At 33.3% G+C, this 21,602-nt stretch overlaps 1 protein-coding gene across 5 annotated transcripts in view; it reads right to left on the bottom strand.

The window, feature by feature from the left end:
- LOC142319084 (uncharacterized) overlaps nt 1–8,250 on the bottom strand; it is a 118,942-nt gene extending 110,692 nt beyond the window's left edge. For 4 of the 5 annotated variants that reach the window (XM_075355963.1, XM_075355966.1, XM_075355968.1 and 1 more), the window contains exon 1: nt 8,162–8,250. The gene's annotated coding sequence lies outside the window, so the exon portion shown is untranslated. Of the gene's footprint in view, nt 1–7,928; nt 7,950–8,161 lie in introns of those variants that run through there. The other variant, XM_075355964.1, reaches the window with a different exon arrangement.
- Between the last annotated feature and the right edge of the window lie 13,352 nt (nt 8,251–21,602).

The following is a 21,602-nucleotide window of genomic DNA, read 5'->3' as shown; positions in this document are numbered from 1 at the left end:
CTATCTGTATTCACTTCTATTGTTACATTAAAAAGCTATAAATAAGCTGTGTGTCAATGTACAGTTTCTTATGTGGCCTTATACTTTATTTATTTAGATTATTTTAGGAACATTTTTTCAAAATTAACAAATATTTGGGTTTTTTTCTAATTCTTCAGATTTTATCCACACTGAGAATATATTTGAGATTTTGAACAAAATGTATTTGTTTGCTAATTTTTAATCAAGCCATTTCATAATTTTTTAAGACATTGATATCTGGGAATTTGTTTTTTTTTCTTTAAGTAGGGGTTTGACAAAAGTTCAACAAATTTTCATTTAGAATAGGAATTTAACAATATTTTTATTTTTTACAAATTAAATACTGGATATAAAAAACACTATTAAATAGTCATTAGAAGAAAATTTTATTAGACTAAAATTTAAAAATTAATCCTTAATATTTTATAAAAAGATACCAAATATAAATATTAAGTAATTAATGAAAAATTTATAGGCATTTGACAGCATTTGCCTCGGTTAACTCCTTACGTAGCTAATTTAGTATGGATAACAACAGTACTACAGTGGCTGATAAAAAAAAAAAAATTGGTTTACGTTTAAGCATTAATAAAGATCAACAGAACCTGTGTCAAAATTGAGAAAGGAATCATTGAAATCGAATAAAAAAATATTCAGAACAGAAGTTTAACTAATGAAAACAAAAAATTAGAAGTAATCCAATTTTTTTCATGGCTATCTTCTCATTTTTGTCATGCTCAGTTAATCTTTGGTCTGCATATTTTTTTTTTAATTTCTAGGATACCTTTCTCACCTCTGAGATACAAGTTCGACTGATCTTTTCAATGCTGTTCCTTAACCACCTTATTCACCTCACTTTAGTCTCTGTGACTTTTTCCTGTTTCCGACTTTAAAAAAAACTTAAAAGACACTATTTTGGAGCAGTAGGAAACATAAAAAAAATGTAACTGACCATCTAAAGGATATTCCGATTTCTAAGTTCCAACACTGCTATAAGGAGTGGGAAAACCGTTTGAAGCATTGCATGGCTTCCCAAGGGAACTACTTTGAATGTGATGGAGTCCATGTCTAATTGGATTGTAAGTAAAAAGGTTTTCTGAACCAGTCTCATTACTTTACTTATGGACCCCATATTTATTATGATCATATAATTCACAGATTTTAAGTGCTTTCATATATTTATACAATATATTCAGGAAACAGGCAAACACAATGAACAGATTTTTTGTTACTCATAGAAAAGTCAAAACAATGCCCACATAGCCTTCTTCATGGCATTAATTCAACCATTTTTTCTTGTAATGGTCAAATCAAATATACATAAAGTTAATCGTCCACAAATCTTTTAAACTGTCTTCTTCAGGGATTTTGATTTTTTTCACTTTCTCAATTTATTTAACACCCTTTTTTCACAAGGTCATAAAATCCCAATTTTCTAGCCATTAAGGCTTTGCACCTAACATTTATACATAAGAAAGAGTGCATCACCACAAAGGTGACAATGATTAACCATAAAATTTTCTTAAGTAATGAATAATATTAAATCCCTCACTGCAGCTGAAGGTCATAAAAAATAACATACAATAATATTACAAAATTTTTTCTTGATTATGTATCAACATCATTAGTAATTTGTTTGAACAGCTGACAGGTGATTACAGCAGGTGATGTAATTTTATCTATCAAATGATATTGTGACATATTTTGCGGGTATAAGATTAAACAAAAAAAATGTAACTCAAGGACAAGGAAAATAAACCTACATGGTCCTATAACTGTTAAATATACTATACTGGTTTTTTGCAATCAATGCAATATCTTTCATAAATAAGGTATACAGATCCAACACCAGTTTAAACCCAACAATCAAAATTAAACAAAACTCTAAAAATTAAAACAGAAGGAAAGGAATGGCACTGTCATGGTTATGTTATGTATTAGGGTGATGGTACTAGATTACTGCCCATTAGTAGTTGGTACTTAGCTGGCGTAAATAGTGTAATTGTTCACACAAAAAAGGCTTCCCACCTGGATTAAACAAATTTGATTTAAGTGGTAAAGAAATGGGAAAGAGTTAGATCTTATTTTCTGTCATATTCTTAAAAACTCAAATTGAGTAAATTATACTACCTTATGTAAAATTTAACTAATTTTAATTAATAAATTACTTTTAAAATACTATATTGTTAAAAATTAACTGTTTTTTTTCTTTTTATATGAAATATGATAAACTTCTGACACAGTATAAATTTTATTAATCCCACTTATAAGAAAAAAGTCTATTATGCACAGTTAAGTATCATCTGCTTGATGTCATCCGACTGATATTTCATTTAATTATGTCACATGTAATCAAAGGTACAAGTAGCATTAGTCATGAGTTTCTTTCACAAAGTAAATCAATGTTCAATTTACAGCGCACACAGTCATTATTAAAGAATGGTGGGGGGAGGGGGGTTTAGGGCATGCGTTAAATAGAAACAAAAATACTTACATTGTTTTATTTATCAAACTCTTGATCTAAAATATTTTTATTGCATTATCAATAAATTTCAATATGTATGCCCTATACTGTTTATCAAATGTCCAATAGATACTGAGTTTCTGCTCAAATAACTTGTAAATATATCTTATGTTATGACTGTAATCACTTCCTTGATTATTTTCTTTAAATGATGCAGGTCACAAAAAGTTTTGTGAGTAAACAATGTTTTTAATGTATCACCACCACAAACTCACAAAGTCTGGATCTCTTGGGAGACCAGGGTGTAGTCTTCTGAACTAACCATCTGCAAATTTTTCACTCATAGCTTGGCTCATGAATGCATCAAAGTAAAAGGTTACATAATCTTGTTGAAAATAAATTCCAGTTCATCTGGTTGTGAAAAGCAAGTCACTTCACATATCAAGATAACGTTCCTGTTAATATAATATATATTCAAGAAATCTGTTTATTAAGACAAACCCCCTTAAGATGAAAAGTAAAAATTACATAATTTAAAAATTATTTGATTTTCATTAATTTTATTCAAAATTTCAAAAGCAAACTGAAAATGTTTTTCTGTATCAGATGGTTTTATTTCTTATAGCAGCTGAATTTTTTATGCATATCAGTACAATTTTTATATAAAACTTTATGAATGTAATCTTTTCGATGAGCAAGTATTTATCAGGATTTCTGTTATAAGGTCACCTAATTAATTTAACAATTTCTTCTGAAACTACATTCCAGGAGATTTCTGTTAGAGAACATATACTATTTCTATGAAATGATTGAATCAGCCCTCTAAACTGTTTTCATGAGGTGGCTCCTTTTTATACGCAGCTGAACAAAAGTTAATTCTCAAAATGTCCTTCATGCCTTCATCTAAGCTACTGAAACCAGACCATTCTTTTCTAATGACCCTGTACAAAATAAATATCTGATACCAGACAAAAGATCAACAAGCTTTATTCATCACAGCCAATATGTAAAATATCAACCAACAGAAAAAATAGTTTAGACAAACACATGTAACATTAACCTGTCAATCATGTTGCGTTATGTACAAGATATTGTTAATCGATATAATATCTACGACTAAACATTTGTAACATGTTTTAATTTTAAACTGACACACAACTTGTTTTGTTTTTTCATTTCTATTATCTTTTTAGATTCATCAACATACATCATGGAAATCAATAATATAGGAATCTAACATATTCAAGACTTGTTTAACATTTAAATAACTCCATAAAATGTAGGAAAACTACATGAGTACGATTTTAAAATGATTTTAATATAACACTTCTTTGCAAGTAATGCACTTTAGCCACAGATTTTTCCAAATCTCTTTTGAAAATCCAGTTTCGAAACTGAATCTCTAGACTAACTAGTTCTTTATTCCAGTCAGCTGTAAAAAAAACTGTAATTGTTCAAATGGTTCCCAATGTCTGATAATGAACTTGTTAAATAACAAGAAATAGCAAAGATAAAAACATTATATATAATCATTAAGATTAAAAAAATCATATAATTCATGCTAACAGCAATGTTTGAACTAAAATACAAAAGACTCATATATATTAGAAGCATGAGAAACTATGAAGGGCGGCTGAACGTAATCCACACTGGAATAGAATGACAGAACAAAATGTCACACCAGCAACAGGTGCTGCCATCCTGCAATTTCACTTCCTTACTTCTGATATTCCTAAACTCATTACCCACGTCCTCTCATTTCCTGTCAGTTGCCATTGTTATAGATCGAGTGTGCTTGCTATGTCAACACATGTAGAATAATGTGCTGCCATTGAATCTTTAACAAAAAAGTGTACACTGGAGACACTCATTGTCTAAAAGCTACATATGGTGATGAAACTGTTGATCAAAGAACTATGCGTAGGCAAGCAATAGAATTTTTTACATAAGAAGTTGATAAAAAGAATATTGAGGATGAATGTCACAATGTTCTGGGATTCTAAGATATATTAGCGATTGTCTAGAAGCTGGATTGATTAAAAATTCTGTGCAACAGTCACTAAAATGTCTTAGATTAAGTGGTGTGTGTGCTCTACAATCCACAGAGCCAATAATTATACAACAAAATTCGCAGCCACACACATCATGTGCAACCAACAAGGCTCTTGTGAAGTTGAGATATGAACCTATTCCACACTCTCAATACTTACCAGATTTGTTGCTGTGTAATTTTCACTTTTCCACAATTAAAGACACATTAAGGATATTCATTTTACCACAAATGATGAACTAAAGGATGCAGTGAGGTCATGGATCAAGGAAAGACCACCAGGACCCTTTACTGTTAGAATGAGAAAACTGGTTCACCATAGAGATATGTGTAGCTGTAAATAGTGACTACATAGTAAAATAAATGTAAGTTTTTGCGGTAAATAAAATGTAGTTTTATGCCTTATTGCTTTCATTTGACTACATCTTTCCATCAGTGAGCAATGAGACTTGGCGAGTAATGAATCTTTGTGAGTTCTTCAGCCAGCCCTCATATGTTAGAATGAAAAAAAATAAAACCTTAAATATTACACCTCATAATCTAGCTCTTTCTAATGTATTAAGTATATATATATATATATATATATATATATATATATATATAAAGTAAAGAGAGAAATAAGGTTTACAGTTAAAAGTGAAAAGACACAGATTCAAGGTAGGCGAATTGTATGTCATAAAATGGATAATATGCAGTTTAAGTGACAGTCACCACAATTTAATTTAAAAATGAAGTTTTTTCTCAAATAGGAAACACCAGCCCCGCAGCCTATATTATTAATAGCCAATGCCACACATAATATATCTATATGGTAATTCATACAAATGCTTTACCTAGGACAAAAAAAATGAGAGCAAACCCTGATTAGAAATTTCAGTTTTTAAAAATATAAGGTAAGAAATGATACTTTGGCTTCATTATCTGTGCTCACCAAATAAACAAGACATATCAAACAAAGATAAATAGTAACACTTTTGATTTCTCTTGATGAACCTATTATTAATTTTTCCTGTTTAGTCTCTGGGAATTACCATTCAGGTGTTACTTCAGAGGATGAATGAGGATGATATATATGAGTGTAAATGAAGTGTAGTCTTGTACTGTCTCAGTTTGACCACTCGTAAAATGTGTGGTTAATTGTAACCCAACCACCAAAGAACACCAGGATCCACGATCTAGAATTCAAATATGTATAAAATAACTGACTTCACTAGGATTTGAACACTGGAACTCTAGACTCCCAAATCAACTGATTTGGGAAGACACGTTCACCACTAGACCAACCCAGTGGGTTTCTCTTGATGAACCTAAGTTACTCTGACATGTGGTTCTTAAAAAAAATCTTCCAGAGTGTAATTTTTCATGTCCAAGGATGGTTGGAAAAGCTTGTGTTATGATGAAATGAAATAATTAAAAGGTTTGAATCAAATAATCAGGTAATCTTTTACAGAAAAATTTAGTTTTGAACAATTTTAAATTACTTGGGAAGAATAAGTAAACCAACACTTCAAAATTTACTAACAGTATTGGTTCTTGTCTACATAAAATAAACCTATGCAATTCAGCCTTAGATATGTTTAAATAAACCATTAAAAGAAAAATTTCAACCCGCACAAAAATGAATATGATGATAAATGGGCTAATTGTCTGAAAAGTATAACAACCTCTGATTTCACTATTATTAAAAGTTTGTAAATGCTTGGAAGATAAAATGTGAAACAATTGTAAACAGCTTCGAAGAAGCACAGCATTCCAAACAATTTAGATGGTACAAGACTCAGCTTTATGATTAATAATTATTAATCAATAAATATTTATGATTAATTATTATTAATTAATAATTTTTTTCAGAAACAAGTAAATGTTAATAGGTATAAGTTTTACCAATAAACACTAAACAAAAATATTGCTAACAATTAAAGTTTTAAAGGGTTACAGCAGCACTAATTTCAATTTTCAATAATGCTTCTTCATAAGTACATTTCTTTTTCTCTTATGGCACCTTGTTCCAAGTTATACATTGTATTTAATAGGTAAATTATAAATTATCTTTTCATTATAAATTTTCTTTTTCTGGTAATTATTTTAAATATTTTTTACAACATACTTCTAACTACAATGAAATAAAATTTCAATTTTAATTTTTCCATGAAATAATATTCTGGTAAAATAAAGTACGTGTTTACATAAATGTGCATAATACTTGTACAAATTCAGTATTAATATCTATCTATCTATTATGATTTTCTGCCTATTAGACCTTATGAAGTCTGTTGTTTACAGCAGCGTTTAAAAATTGTGTTTAAAAATTACACTACACACCTAACTTACATAATTTTTTCTGTGTTCTCCACCTGAAAATTATGAATTACTATTCATAACATTCTTTCAGAATAATATAAATAAATATATGCATGTTAATTTTAAAGCTTGTGACCACAGAAGCTCAGGAACTGCCTAACAAATCAATATCAAATTTGAAATAAAATTTTTAAGTTGAATTCTAAATAAATTTTCCATCAAAGATGAAAGTTTACTTAGATTTTGTGCAAAACTCCTCAAATGGTGAAGCACAAGATAAATAAGGACCTGATATCATAAAAAAAGTATAATTCTTATATATAATAGCAAATAGAAAATTTAGATAAAAAAAATTACATTTTGTTTATTAGGAACTTTATATTTTGTTTTAGTTAACATTAAATAAATGAAACAATCTGTAAACGGCACTTAAAACGTAGGCTAACATACCAAATTAATAACAGAAGGGGCAGATTTAATTATCAGTAAACTGTTTCAAACTGTTATCTCTCTACTTTATGCAGACTTGAAAAGAAATCTTTAAAGTATATTAGCAGCAAAATTTCTAAATCAATATATTATTAACACCATAACACTCTCTATCAGTTAATGAACAGAATTCAAGAACATAGGCAATGGGATCAAATTCAATATGGTCATTCTTTTAAAACATTTCATTATTACTCATAAATCCAGAAGTTTGTGCAATTACTTGTAAAAAATGTTCTAGGCGAGGCAGAAATTCGCTTACAACACTTATACTGCAAGCAATAACTCTATCAAATTAAGTTCCACACGAACAATATGATAACAGACTTGATAAACACTGCATTGTGCAAGTGTTAACTCCCGGTAATTATACTATACAAATAAACTTCAAAAAACTCTTAGACTTTATTTTGAAAACAATTAATGTATTAGTATTTAAATTATTAATTTGCTCAACAAAATATTTTCAATTCGTAGAAACGGTAAAAACTTAACAGTTGATCAATATAAGGCCACCGATAAATAAACTTATCTTTAAAAAAATACACAAAACTACACTATAATAAATGAAACACAACATCCAAACACCATGTATCCACAAACCTTAAAGTACAGAAATACACAACTATTAAGACTATCAACTTAACCCACAAAGAGATGTGGACAAAATGTTTTAGCCTACAGCGAGCCAAGGTGGCAAGTCCTCGGCAAAAAGGTCAATTCCTGAATAGCATACTTAATGCATGAATTTCACAATGACTCTTTACCAAGTAAACAATGACAGTTATTACAGTGATAAATCAGTAAAGAAGATAAAATAATTTAATTATCAGTACCTTAATATTCGACAAAGTGGCTGAAAAATGTAGACACAATATGGCCGAATCACATTTACGTGAACGCATGCGCAAGTAAAAATTCACGTGACATTCGGTCACCAATCACAATCAGCTCTACGTTCTGCTTTGTGACCATTCTGTTTACCAAAATCAGCTGGTAACTGAAAATAATTTCTAGGAGATATCTAAAAATAATCAGGCATAAAATACTTCTCAAAATGGTATTAATAATGTAGTAATTTAATATGTATTTATAATATTGTGTGAACTCTTCACAATGTAAAATAAAAATATTTCCACCTTCTTAAGTAGTTGCAACCACTGACCTTGACCGTAAATTAAGTTTAAAAAGCCTAACGTAAGCTAACCTTGTTACGACAAGCATTGGTAAAAATATTTACGCACTTCCATGTAATTGTCAGATTGCGTATCCTTCTCGCTCTCATTGCAATAATCTAGCTGAAGTGTTACAATGCATATTCAGGTGTACTTTTTTCATTGATTGTAGTCGCAGTAGCTACTGATTAATTTATATACGTACATATATATGTTTAAAATAATATGAGAGCGTTTGAGATGTTTACTACCGAGCCGTGAAAACGTAGGATATCTTCTTTTCGGCTATGTTAAATTTTGCCATTGTGACATACTCTATCTACCTTCGCTTTAGTTTTAGATTTTATAATCAAAATTTTTGTTATGCAGTAATAAATAAAAAATCAATCGGTCTAAGAATCAGACTTCAGTTGCAACTGTTATAGTATATTTCGTAACCTTCCTCAGCTGATATTCTCGCAACAAATTTAAATCTGTTTTTACCAAGTAATGTTAATGTGTTTTTCGTGTCGTTATTGCAGGAAATTTCATATTTAATTATTTCAGTGCAAACCTTGCTCTATGAAAAACATCGCAATGTATTTTTTTCTAAACGTTATTCTCAATAGAGCATTTTATTAATATTATCTTACGACTTAGAATAATTACTCTACATTATCTATTTGTGCAAGATTTTTTTTAAATATATAATTCAAACAAAATTTAATTAATGTTTTATTACAATAAACGTACACTACCATTTTTAATTGCTTAAGTTATTATCAGTCGTATCTGTCAATTGTTAACTAGGTCGAAATTACTAATTTTGTAAGATTGGCTTTTTACATGAGTATTGAAAGATAGTGGTAATTAGTGGGTGTAGTATTACATTGAGATAGCAGGAAATATTTGGAATGATAAAGAATCTGTTTTTGCTAAGTAACTTATATTAAAATTTAAAAGTAGCAGCTGGTTGGGATAATAATGAAGTAAACTATGGTATTTTTTTCTTTTTATTTCTTAAAATAATAAAGGCTTTGTGATAAAAGTAAGAGTTTTTTTGGGAGGATGGGAAAAGACAGTAATAGGGAAACACAGAGATTAGTGGAGCATTTACAAAGCAAGGAAGTAGAAAGATATATTTTTTTAAATAAATAAAAACAACTTTATTTCCACAGCTTAGTTACCTCACATTTCAGTCTGACATAAAGCATTTTTAGAACTTTTAGTTCTATTTGGTTATCTTTATTTACCTTAAAAATTCAATTAAGGTCCATACTTAAATTCAATTTTAAGTATGGACATGAATAATGTTTAAAAATTAGTTTTTTTTTTTATATTTTAGAAACAATAAAACTAATAATCCATCAAATGGTTGAGTTATTGGCTCAGGTTTGGAATAATATTAAAACTATTTAAACATTAACATAGTAAAAGCCCATTACCTCATCACCCCATTTTTACCTTAACTTTATCTTAAGAGTTGACTGACTTTCAACATTCTGCAAATTATATCTGGTATAATAATAATCCTTATTAATAATTCCATTTAATAAAAACCAACAGTCTATGGTGCTACATTCAGTAAAAAAGTTGAATTTGTAACTTTTGTTACACAACATGGGTTACAGATGCTGTTTAGCTGCCTAATATGAATTAGGTTTAGGACAGCTGTACAAAAAGGACAGTTAAGTGCAGCATGGATATTAACTAACAATTCTAAATATAAAACAGTATAATTTATACCTACTAGCATTTTGTTACATTTTTGTACTTGAGAAATAAGAACAAAGTAGGTAACAACAAAAGTAAAAACAACAATTTAAAATTATAAATGGCCAATTCTAAAATTACAGTACAAAGAAATTCTGCTTCCAAAAAGTTTTTATTTTTTTGGAGCTGGTTAACAGTAATTACTATTAAATTAAGAGCTATTAATTAGCACCAAATGATCACAATTAAAAGAAAAATAGATGTAACTTTAAAGTGAACAATTTATCTATACAAATTGGTTATTTTTAAAAATTTCTTGATCCACTTTAAATAGTAAAATTAAATTTATTTAATTAATTTTTTTGGAGCTTATTAACAGTAATTACTATTAAATGAAGAGCTGTGAATTAGCACCAAATGATCATTTAAAATAAAAATAAATGTAACTTTAAAGTGGACAACTTATCCATACAAATTGGTTATTTTAAAAAATTTCTTGAGCTACTTTAAATAGTGAGATTAAATAAATTTAAAAGACAGATCATAGTTTTTATAGTCAAGAATATACTACTTAACAAGTAGCTTAGTTCAGGAACAAAACAAGTTTCAACATATTCTGCATGGGTGTTAACTACCAACGCTACTTATAAAAAAGTATTATATACTGATTATAAGGGAGATGTCTGCGGTGTCAGTCTTAGGAGATGAGGCAGAACTGAAGGAGGTTGGAAAGATGTATGTGTTGACTGTTGAAGTTGAGGGTTTGGGCATTATAGACCATGTCCTCAAAGGAATGGACAGAGTCCCCAAGGAAGAAGAAAGAAGATGAAGGGTTGGCGGTGGCTACCACAAGGGGTAAGGTAGGAAATATCGTCAAGAAAACACTTGTGATATGGGTGAGGAGACAAGGGTGGAAGGTCACTCTGTTCCTATCAGGAAGTATAGTCAGCCTAAGGTGACGGACCAGCGGAAGACAGCAACGGTCATTGTGAGGCGCCAGGGGGTCACGTATGCAGACCTCCAACAGAGGGTCAAAGCGTCGATCAGAAACAAAATGATCCAGGATATTCTCTCAGTGAAGAAGGGTCAAGGTGAGGATGTTGAGATTCACCTGAGAGACAGGACGAAGGTGGGAGAGAGCCTGAAAGAGAAAGTTAAAACCCAGACGACAGGTGGCCAAGTTGACAGTGGTTCATGTACGAGACTTAGACGTAGAGGCCACTAAAGAAAAGATACGGTAGGCCGTGGTCAAAGCCCTGGGCGGGGAGTCTACCGCCAAGGTCACCTTGTTGAGACCAGCGTTTGCTTTCACACAAAACGCGACGATGTTTATATCCAGGGAGGCTGCAAGACTGACCTCATCCAGCAGGCTCCTGGTGGGGTGGCAGTCCTGCCGAGTGGCTCTTCGGCGTCCGGATGTGACTTGTTTCCGTTGCTGGGAGCGTGAATATCCTGCGGCGCAACGCTAGGGGCCGGACCGGAGCAGGAATTGCTTTAAATGCGTCAGCCTTGGGAACAAACGGGCGGAGTGTCGGGAACAGGACAAGTGTGTGGGCGGTCGAGGCTGCAAAAAGGCTACAAAATGAAATGTTTGCAGTTAAATGCAAACGGAGCTCTATCGCTCATGACTTAATGTGGCAGGCGTCAGCGGTCAGCGACATCTATCGGCTTCTGATCTCTGAGCCGAACACCTGAATAGGGGACAGGAGTGGGAACGTGGCAGATCGATATGTATCTGGCAGGCTGGAAAGAGGAGATGGCTTTGTGGTTGTGGAACTGACAGAGTTTGTGATGATATGTGGATACATCTTCCCGAACGGTTCGAGGGATTCCTTGGAGATCTGGAGCAGGCTATCTGACGATGCAGGAAACCAGTCATTCGACTTTAACGCTGAGAGTATTGAGCTATGGGGCATGCGATCGACGAGGAGAGGATATGATCTGGCTGCATTGCTGGGATTTACCGGGTTATCGGTTTCAAATATCCCTGAGGCTCCAACCTATATAGTCACAGGGCGGAGGTCTGTGGTGGATATTACGGCGATCTCGGAGAGAACTGCTCCTCGAATATCGGAGTGGCTGTTGATAGAAGATGAGCTCGGGAGTGACCACAGGAAAGTGGTCTTCACTGTCCTCCGTGATCATCAACAACGTCAATATAGGAGGTGGTGCCCGACCGAAGCCCAAGTGAGGCGACCGATGGATTGCATAGCTGAGGAAATGGGCTAGAGGCAGAACAGAGGCCCGGATGAACTATTGACAGTAGTGGAAGAGGCCTGTAGTGGAGAAATGTCCCTTACCGGATCGGTCCGGCGGAGGGTGTACTGGTGGAGTGATAGTATCTCTTTCCTACAGGCTAAGGCGTTGGGGCTGCAGCGCATGCGAAGAAGGGATCCTGATAGAATCGATGCGCTGACCGAGGAGCATCGCATGGCGAGAAGAAAGCTAAGTGTGTATTAAACAAGCCAAACGTGAAGCTTGGAAGCAGTTACTGGAGGACCTCGATGTGGTTCCATGGAGGGGGCCTACAACCTGGTAGGCCCCCTGGAGGCCTACATTCCCTACATAACTTTGGCAGGGGCCTTCCCCCGTTGTCCAGGAGTCAGACGCTGGGGACGGTTGGTTGACTGTTCCCTATGCGTGAACCAGACCGGGAGGAATTCTGCTGCGACCATCAGACGCGATTCACGCTGTACGAGCTTCAGTGGGCGGCCTCGAAAATAAACGTTACGAAGAGTCCGGAGCCGGACATTGTAGCGGGTGTCTTGAAAGGCACCCGTGGGTTGTCGGGGATGTTATTAACTGCGCGTTAGAAAGGTGTAAATTACCGTGCCAATGGAAGGTGCTCTAACCAAACGGAACGCAGCAACAAGAAGGGGCTAGTTATAGGCCCCTATGCCTTTTAAGTGTAGTTGGGAAGTTGTATGAACGGCTCCTCTCAAAGAGGATTAGGGCGAAGCTAGAGGTGAGTAGGGGCTTCTCACCCTGGCAATATGGATTCACGCGAGGAAGATCGACAATCGATGTGGTGGACTGGGCGCAGGACATTGCGAGTGGAACCTGGCGAACAAGTTGCATACCGCTTGTTATCCTACTTGACATCCAAAACGCCTTTAACAGCGTTCCTTGGAGTGTGGTACTGGACTCGCCGAGAGCAAGAGGATTCAGCGAGTATATCATAGTCATCCTCAACGATTATCTCCATGAGCGATGGGTCCGAGCAGATATAGAAGAGGGAAGAGTGGAGTTCGGAATGTATGGAGGGGTAACACAGGGCCAAAAATTGGTCCAAAATTCTGAAATATTGTGCATGACGGCCTCCTGAGCCTGGAATTTCCAGGGGACACTCAGACGACTTGCACTTTTAGTGTCCAAAAGCAATGAGGAACAGTCAAGGAAATGGCGTGCGAGGCAATCGACAAAGTGAATGACTGGCTGGAGGAAAGAGGCCTGAACATGCCCCCACAGAAGACGACGATGGTGGACTGCAGACGAAGCGGTAATTGGAGGCTACCGACAGAGGTACGAGGGTGCCCACGTCAAAGTCTGTGAAGTATCTCGGCGTGTGGCTTGAGAAGTCGAACCTCTTCCATTGCCATCTTAAGGAGACCGCTGACAAGGCAGTAAGGGATCTTGATTCTCTGGAGAGGTTGATGTGCAACACATAGGGACCTTGGGCTGGAAAGAGGGGGCTCATCCTCTCAGTGGCAACATTGACACTACTCTACACGGTGCCGGTGTGAGTTGAGGCGCTGGAGAGGGTGAGGAATGAAATGGTGCTGTCCTCACTATCAAGGTGGCCTTCTAGTATCGCACGAGGTCCCTTGTATTCGTCTGCGGGCAAACCAACTGAGGCAAAGATTTGATGGAATGGCGAGACCTGAAGCGTGGAGGTTGATGCTACAGGAGTGACTCCACAAAAGGTTGTGGACAAGGAGACTGATCCCCAGGTTTGAGCCGTGGCTTCAAAGGAAACATGGGGACGTGGTAACTTTCTGATGATGGCATAGAAAATCCTCAAAGTACGAGTGGGTCACGAAACAAAGGCTGTGTGAAATGCACATCTGAAGCTGGTATTGCAGGGATGGGAAGAATAGCTTCTCAGCAGAGGGGTATATTGGCTACCTGGAAGAGGTTGTTGGTGTGTCTCAAAGAAGCTGAGGAGACCCCAATGGGAAAGCCCCAGAAGGGGCTAGCTAGGGTGGGCAGAGACTGCTGCCACGACACTCCAAGGTGTCTTGCCTAATGGCAAGGACCAGTTGCCTTGGGGGTGTTTAATAAGTATTAAAAAAAGTAATATTATCAATACATAATAGTGCTGAAATATAAAAAGTTAGAATGGTAACCTTCTTCACCTTTTACCAGTTTATCTAGTAGTATTCATGCTCAGCTGCTTGCCTTTTCTTCCTCAACACCTTCCTTCACCCATTTTCATGAAACCATAAGAGTTTCCTTAAGTTCTCTTCAACTTTCAGCAGTTGAAATTTATTAAATTTCTGCAGTTATACAAAAACCGTCCATATCTAACACATTCAGATATTATTAATATACAAATACATAACAATGATATATTAAATGAACAAACATTATTCAAATTTAATTTTTGACCACATTCTAAATACATCTATGAAATTAAAAAAAAACCTTCAGCAGTAACACTAATTGATGCTAAAATCAGAGAATACAGTCACTTAGATGCTATAATGACTAACAAAAGCAGTACAATGCGAGTTTTAAAAATCCATATTTAATCAATTTGGTTCAGTGTGTTGTTAAAAAAAATTGAGTTTTAAGATGATAATTTTTATTACCATGGGGGAAAAACAGCAGATTTATTATGTGCTGCCATGTACCCCTTTTATTGTTTACATTAGTTCACTAGCATTATATATATATATATATATATATATATTTTTTTTTTTCTGTTTAACCTCTGGGACCACTGTTATGTATTCGCTTTAGAGAATGAGATGAATGACTTTTAGTACGTGTGAAAATGCCATGCCTGACCAAGATTTGAACCCAGGACCTTCGGATGAAAGGCTGAGAAGCTACCACTCGTGCCACGGAGGCTGGCCACTAGCATTATACTGGCGTGAAGAAATTTTAATTACAATATTAGAACTTAGTTGTTGCAATTTCAACAGTTTTGTATTGATTCATATGAATGGTTAATTTTAATTGAAGCAAGGATGAAATTTTTAATCTTCAGAGCAGAGAACTTTTTTTGAGCCAATATTGCCTTAAAAAACAAGCCAAAAAATATTACAAGTCTTTTTGTGGAGATGGTTGGTCAGTAATCTTTCAAACACTAAATTTAAAAAGTGTGATCAGTAATAAAAGTGATCATATTATCTGCATGATTTACAATATTAGACTGTTACCTTTAGCATGAAGTACTCATTATGAAGTATTTGAAAAAACATTTTTCTATCAACAACTTGTATTCATCCGAGTCCAATTATTAAAAATTACTTTTCATCATGCAATATTGTTTCTTTTTTTATAAAATGATAAATAGTGTGTCCCTGTTTTTCAATAACAGGGACACAATAACATATTGTTTAAATTTAATTAATATAATTTTTTTGGGAGGATAATTTATAGTTTTACCACAAAAAAGTTTATCTTCATTTAATAAAAATCATCTATTTAACGTGTCTTACTTAACTTGACTAATAAATCAAATCATTTAAATACTTATCTAAGACTCACCTTGAATCATAAATAAGTTAGCTTATTTCATTAGCTCTAAGTTTAACCCTGACAAATTGTGGTAGTCTTCAATTTTTTTTGTGATACTTTTATTATAGTACTGCTGATTTTTGTGGTTTCTGCAAGGATATTACACTAATTATTTAATTATGTAAAATATCCATTAAACAATAATAATAAGTGCATCTTTGAAATCAATTTGCTAAAAAATTACGCTTAAATTTGTTAGAAATATGCAATTACTGGTAAAATATAGATGTTAATACTGATGGAATTTGTTGCGAGAGTTAAAATAACTAAATTATACATTAAAAAAATTAACTAATATAAAGCCATGGAGATTTTCCAGCAAGATCTTACTTTCTATAATATTTATATAAATATTTTTTCCTTAGTTATTAATATGCTTTAATTAAACAAACTACACAGCATGTACACTAATAAGTATGACCTTGTCTGTAAACAGCAATTTCAATTTACTTCTGATTGGTACAAAGGATTTTTACTTGCAGTTAAAATGGAGATTTTCAACCATCCTGAATTTTATGCCAAGTAAAATCTTCAAGTGCCATTCTTCAAGAAAGTCTGGCAGGCTATCAGTATTTTCCGATCGGTAATTTCCTGATTACCTCAGTGATGCAGTTCTTCAACAAGGATAAGTGTGCCTTGGTATGATAAACAACTGGTTGTGAGATTTGACTGTGAAGCATTGTAGATAACCTGTACATAATATAATGTTTTTCTCTTATTTTTCTAATCTTAATTTTTGGAATAACTCTTATATTCTGAAATAAACTGTTACTTATAACAAGTATAGATCAAATAAAAAAACAAATGGAGCAAGTAAAAGAAAAATGCAAGAGAAAAAATCATCCCTGCAGCAATTTCTGAAAAATTGTGCAAATATCAAAAAGGTTTGTGGCAAAAGACTCACTTTTTAGGGGTTGGTGTAAATCTTTTTTTTAAGTGTCAGTAACATAAATCTTTACAACAAAATTTGTAGAGGATTAAATTTTGAGAAAATTGTTGGGATACATCAACTGAAAATAAGTAAAAGTTTAAGAAAGTAACTTTAAATTAAAACAGACTGAAGCATAGCAAAAAATGTAATTTTAATAAAATAAAATCTCATTGATAATACAAAAAGTTATAGAAACAGAATCAACTAAATTAAATAAATAAAAAATATATATATATTAAAATCTTGTATCTAAGATACAAGAATTTTTCAATGTCTTCAGTTTTTGTACAATGGCCTGTTTGATCTAGTGCTTTTGTGGTTGGCAATAGAACATGCATGTTTGACCTTCCCAGCATTTTCATCATGGAGCTATACATTATTAATAGAGTCTTAATATAATTAGCCCAGCATTTCTACACATACTTGTCTGTTAGATTCCATGAATGCTTTGCAGGCGATTACCCTGTTTTCTGTGAGATACAGTCTGTTATTTCTGAGCGACTCAGTGTAACACAACTGTTTGTTTCTGCAAGATCTCCAACTACACTGGAATTTCAAGCAATGAGCATGCTAATCATGTGACAAAAGGCTTTTTTACAGCCTCCTTTCATTAATTGCATTGTTACAGACAATCTTGTCTGTTTTCTGAAGAGGGTGGTGATGAGTGGCAAAGTGAATAGAATGCTGCCTTCAACAACTTCGCTGAGTTAAGAACACTGTGTCACCGTGGAGCTCTTCATGCAGGAGTAACAGTCAAGGGGAGGTTATTTGCTGTTTGAAAATAGGGAACACTAAAGTCACTCATGGACATGAATCCGTTTGTGTTCCAATGCATCAGCTTGTGTTCACTGTAACTGCCAAATAACGGTACACCACATCCTTGTGGACTGTATCTGTTACATGACATTGCATCCTAAATTTAAATTAGGGGCTAACATCCAAAATATTTTATGGAACAATATGACAATGTTTTTGAATGTCGTTATTTCTTAAGGATTTCATCTAATTATGCTACATTGTAATTTTGTTGTTTTAATTTGGGTTTTTTAATATTATTATTTCATTAAGATTTTATTTTGCCTTTAGCATTTTACAGCATAGCACTTAACATCTATGTTGTATCGTGTGAGCAATATTTTTCATTGTGATATTGCGTGTTTTACTTGTTAATTTTATATATTTACTGATAATTAATTTTCAAGTCTGGTACTGTTCATTTAAGTTGTTTATTATAGTAATATTATGTCTGGGCATTAATAATGAGTTCACTGTGCGCAAAAAAAAAAATTGTACATCAAACATCACATTTTTACCTTTGTCACATCAAACACCTTAATATAATCAACAAATAGTAACATTTCTCCACTGAACATTTTTTATATCCTTGAAGTAGATATATTACCTGAACAAGATCTAGGCTCTTGAAATTCTGTCTATTCTTCAGAATAACTCTTCTAAGGCTGGAATCTTCAAATAAAAATTTTATACTAATTTTGTAATAAAAACTAAAATACACATTTAAAAGAAGCTGTATTTCTTCATACAGTACAGTTAGCTATAATCAATTTTTATTTTTAATAATGTGTGTGAATCTTATAAGACAAGATTAAACCAATATACCACTAGATAAGATTTATACCAATTACTGTTATTATTACTAACAATTACTGCTACTGTAATTACTGGTATTATTACAAATTATGTTATAATTTAAAGAAAGCTGAAGGAAACAATTTTTACATCCTTTTTTTGATCATGTTTTCTTCCAAGCTTTATAACCTTAATAAAATAAGTCTATGAACAATATAGATTTTCTAACAATATAATAAACATTTTCATCTTTACTCTTACCAAATTTTAGGCACTTTGGTGATGAGAACCTTTTAAAAACTAAAGTCAGATTTCCTACTGGGAAACAGTTTTATAAAAAAAATTTAAATTCAAATTATAATTTTTAATGAAATTAGGATATTTACTAAGAAAATTAAAAAGCATCCAAAAATTCTTTTGTGAAGTTTCTAAAGATTGTTAGAAATTACAGTATACTTGGAACTGTAAATGGCAGCCTATGACATATCTAGCATTTATAAACATATTCAATATTTAGCATGCTTATTACATTATGTACCTCAAAATATTACAACCACATTGATCTTGACGATAAAGCATATTTTGAATTACAAAAAGTAAAACACTTATTATAATAAAATATTCTTAATATTGAAAAAAATACAATTTTTTTATTAAAAAAACGTTCTTAGTACTCATTTGTAATACTTCATTATAGTTCAACAAGACTATTGACAAATTAATATTAATTTTTAACTTTTTTAATAGAAAGCAAATATAAATTTTTTGTTCTTATAATACTTAATTAGTTAAACATAATTTTTCTTTTGTATTTTTAAATATTACATTGTTCAACAAGCAAGCAAAACATTACTTATAATAATATTGTATTTCAACTAATATTAAGCTTCTATAACAAAATAATAGATATCATATAAAAAGAAACCCAATGGATTGGTCTAGTGGTTAATGCATCACAAATCAGTTGTTTAACAGCTTATTTTCAAAGTCAAAGGTTCTGAAGTTCAAATCCAAAAAAGTTAATTGTTTTTATATGAAATTGAATACTATAGAGAGGATACCAGACCAGTGTACTTAGTGGTTGGGGTTCAATTAATCACACCTCTCTGGAGTGGTCAGCCTTTTTCTATACAAAACTACAACTCATTTACATGTTACACATATCTCACTGGCCATGGGAGGGTTGTTTATTGTTTACAAGTTGAACAGATTGCAATGTACAACTAATACTTGTACAATGTACAACTAATTTTATTTTTGTCCTATAAAATTTCAATGTAGTTTAGTGATATTGGTGATTTTAAAAAAATAATATTCCATCCACTTTTTTTATGAAAATTACTATAACATTAGTAAATACCTTTGTAACAAAAATTAACATCACCATTTATAAATTTGGACAGGTTGGTTGAAAAGAAAAAGTGAAATTAATATGAAGGAAATTATTTAAAACTTTCAGCCTTCTGCCTACTTGCAGTACCATATTTAGTGCACTATATTTTTTTTTGATTTTATTTCATATGTGTAAAACAGTTTTTTAACTCCCCTAGTAATTAACACTACTTTTGTATGGATATGTAACTACTGCATTATGGTGTTGGTAATCTAATATTCTGATGTGCAACTTAATTCTGAATGAAACCAGCTCAAACTGCAGTTACTTGAATGTCACCTTTAATGCTACTAATACTGTTAGCACCACTCTTGGTTGTGTATATTACGACTCTTGTCTATTGTTGTCAGTTCTAAACTGACTCCACTGCTGTTAACTTTTGTTTTTAGCAGTTATGTTTTTATAAAAAGGCCTTATTTGATAGAGGAAAAGTTTACTATAATGGACGCTTATGTGCATTCTGAATCCTTTCTAGAAATGCATCAAATATTTTTTGAAAATTTTCTAAATATCAGTATCCCAGTCAGACATATTGATTTGGTTAAAAAATGGTGTATAATTGATGGTTAATGATGGACAAATAGATCTGATGCTTTATTTCATGTCATCCCAGCCCTGTAGGGGAAGACCATGTGATGTTACCGGTCACCACACCACCCCCTCCATTCTGAACCCTGAGGGACCTTACCGGAGGAAATCTTTAGACCCTCGAACTGATTACATTTCACAGTCATCAGCCAGGCCTTGATTGAGATGCCACCGATGTAATTGCCTTTGCAGACATATCAGTAAAATACAAATCAAATTTTGCCTTCACGTGGCCCTCAAAACGGACATCTTCACATCCAACCTAACATGATTCCCTCAAACTAACTAACAGAGACCTGCGTCTAGTCTAAATTTGACAACACCCTTTGTGACCGTGAATGCCTCGGAAACCAAATAAGTTGTAAATCAACAAATCAGTGCTACACTCATACCAATCAAAATTATATTTTATGCAACATAGAAATTCAGACCTACACCCAATAAATTGACTAAATTAGGTCACCTAACAATGAGAATGTAAATTCATTCCGATCTGTGCAAGAGCCTAGAACAAACCCCGCACTGCCACCTGGTCCCATCGTAGAATCTTGCGTGGCATTACCAAGTCACAATCAGGAAGCCACAACCCCGGTCGCACGGCCAACCCTGCCAGTGGGAGCCTCAAATCAAACAAACTATACCAATATAGGCAATATGTGGCATGATGCCAATGTGCCTCCCTCTATAACCAATCCAATGCCTAAGCCGAAACCCTAGCCATCCTGGATCCTACCATGATCAACTACCTTGATTAAACTCCTTCTACAGACCTACACAACGCAAGGGCACAAAGAAAACCAGCCACTATAGCCCACTCCTTGTAAATTATCCGGTTAATACGGAGATCCAGAGAGGTATGTATTCTCTCAAGTTCCCTAACAGCTCGTGAACGTTCGACCTCATATCGGGGACAGACATAGAGGACATGGTCTACTGTATCATCAGTCCCACAATCCAGGTATTGACTCAAATCCACCAAAAGAAACCTAGCCAAACTCGCCTGAAAGGCACCATGCCCAAAGAGAAACTGTGTGAAATACCGACCGAGGGAAATCCATCTAATCGCAGTTAAATCAGACACAAATCATTGCTGTCAGATTCCAAGACCACCAATCAGACATACATTCCCGGCCAGTGCCTCTAGGAATGGTGACTTCAGCTAT

The sequence above is a fragment of the Lycorma delicatula genome, chromosome 2 (assembly GCF_047948215.1).
Source record: "Lycorma delicatula isolate Av1 chromosome 2, ASM4794821v1, whole genome shotgun sequence".
NCBI lineage: Eukaryota > Metazoa > Arthropoda > Insecta > Hemiptera > Fulgoridae > Lycorma > Lycorma delicatula.
The sequence above is the reverse complement of the archived record's forward strand: the minus strand, read 5'-3'. Positions and strand labels throughout refer to the sequence as shown.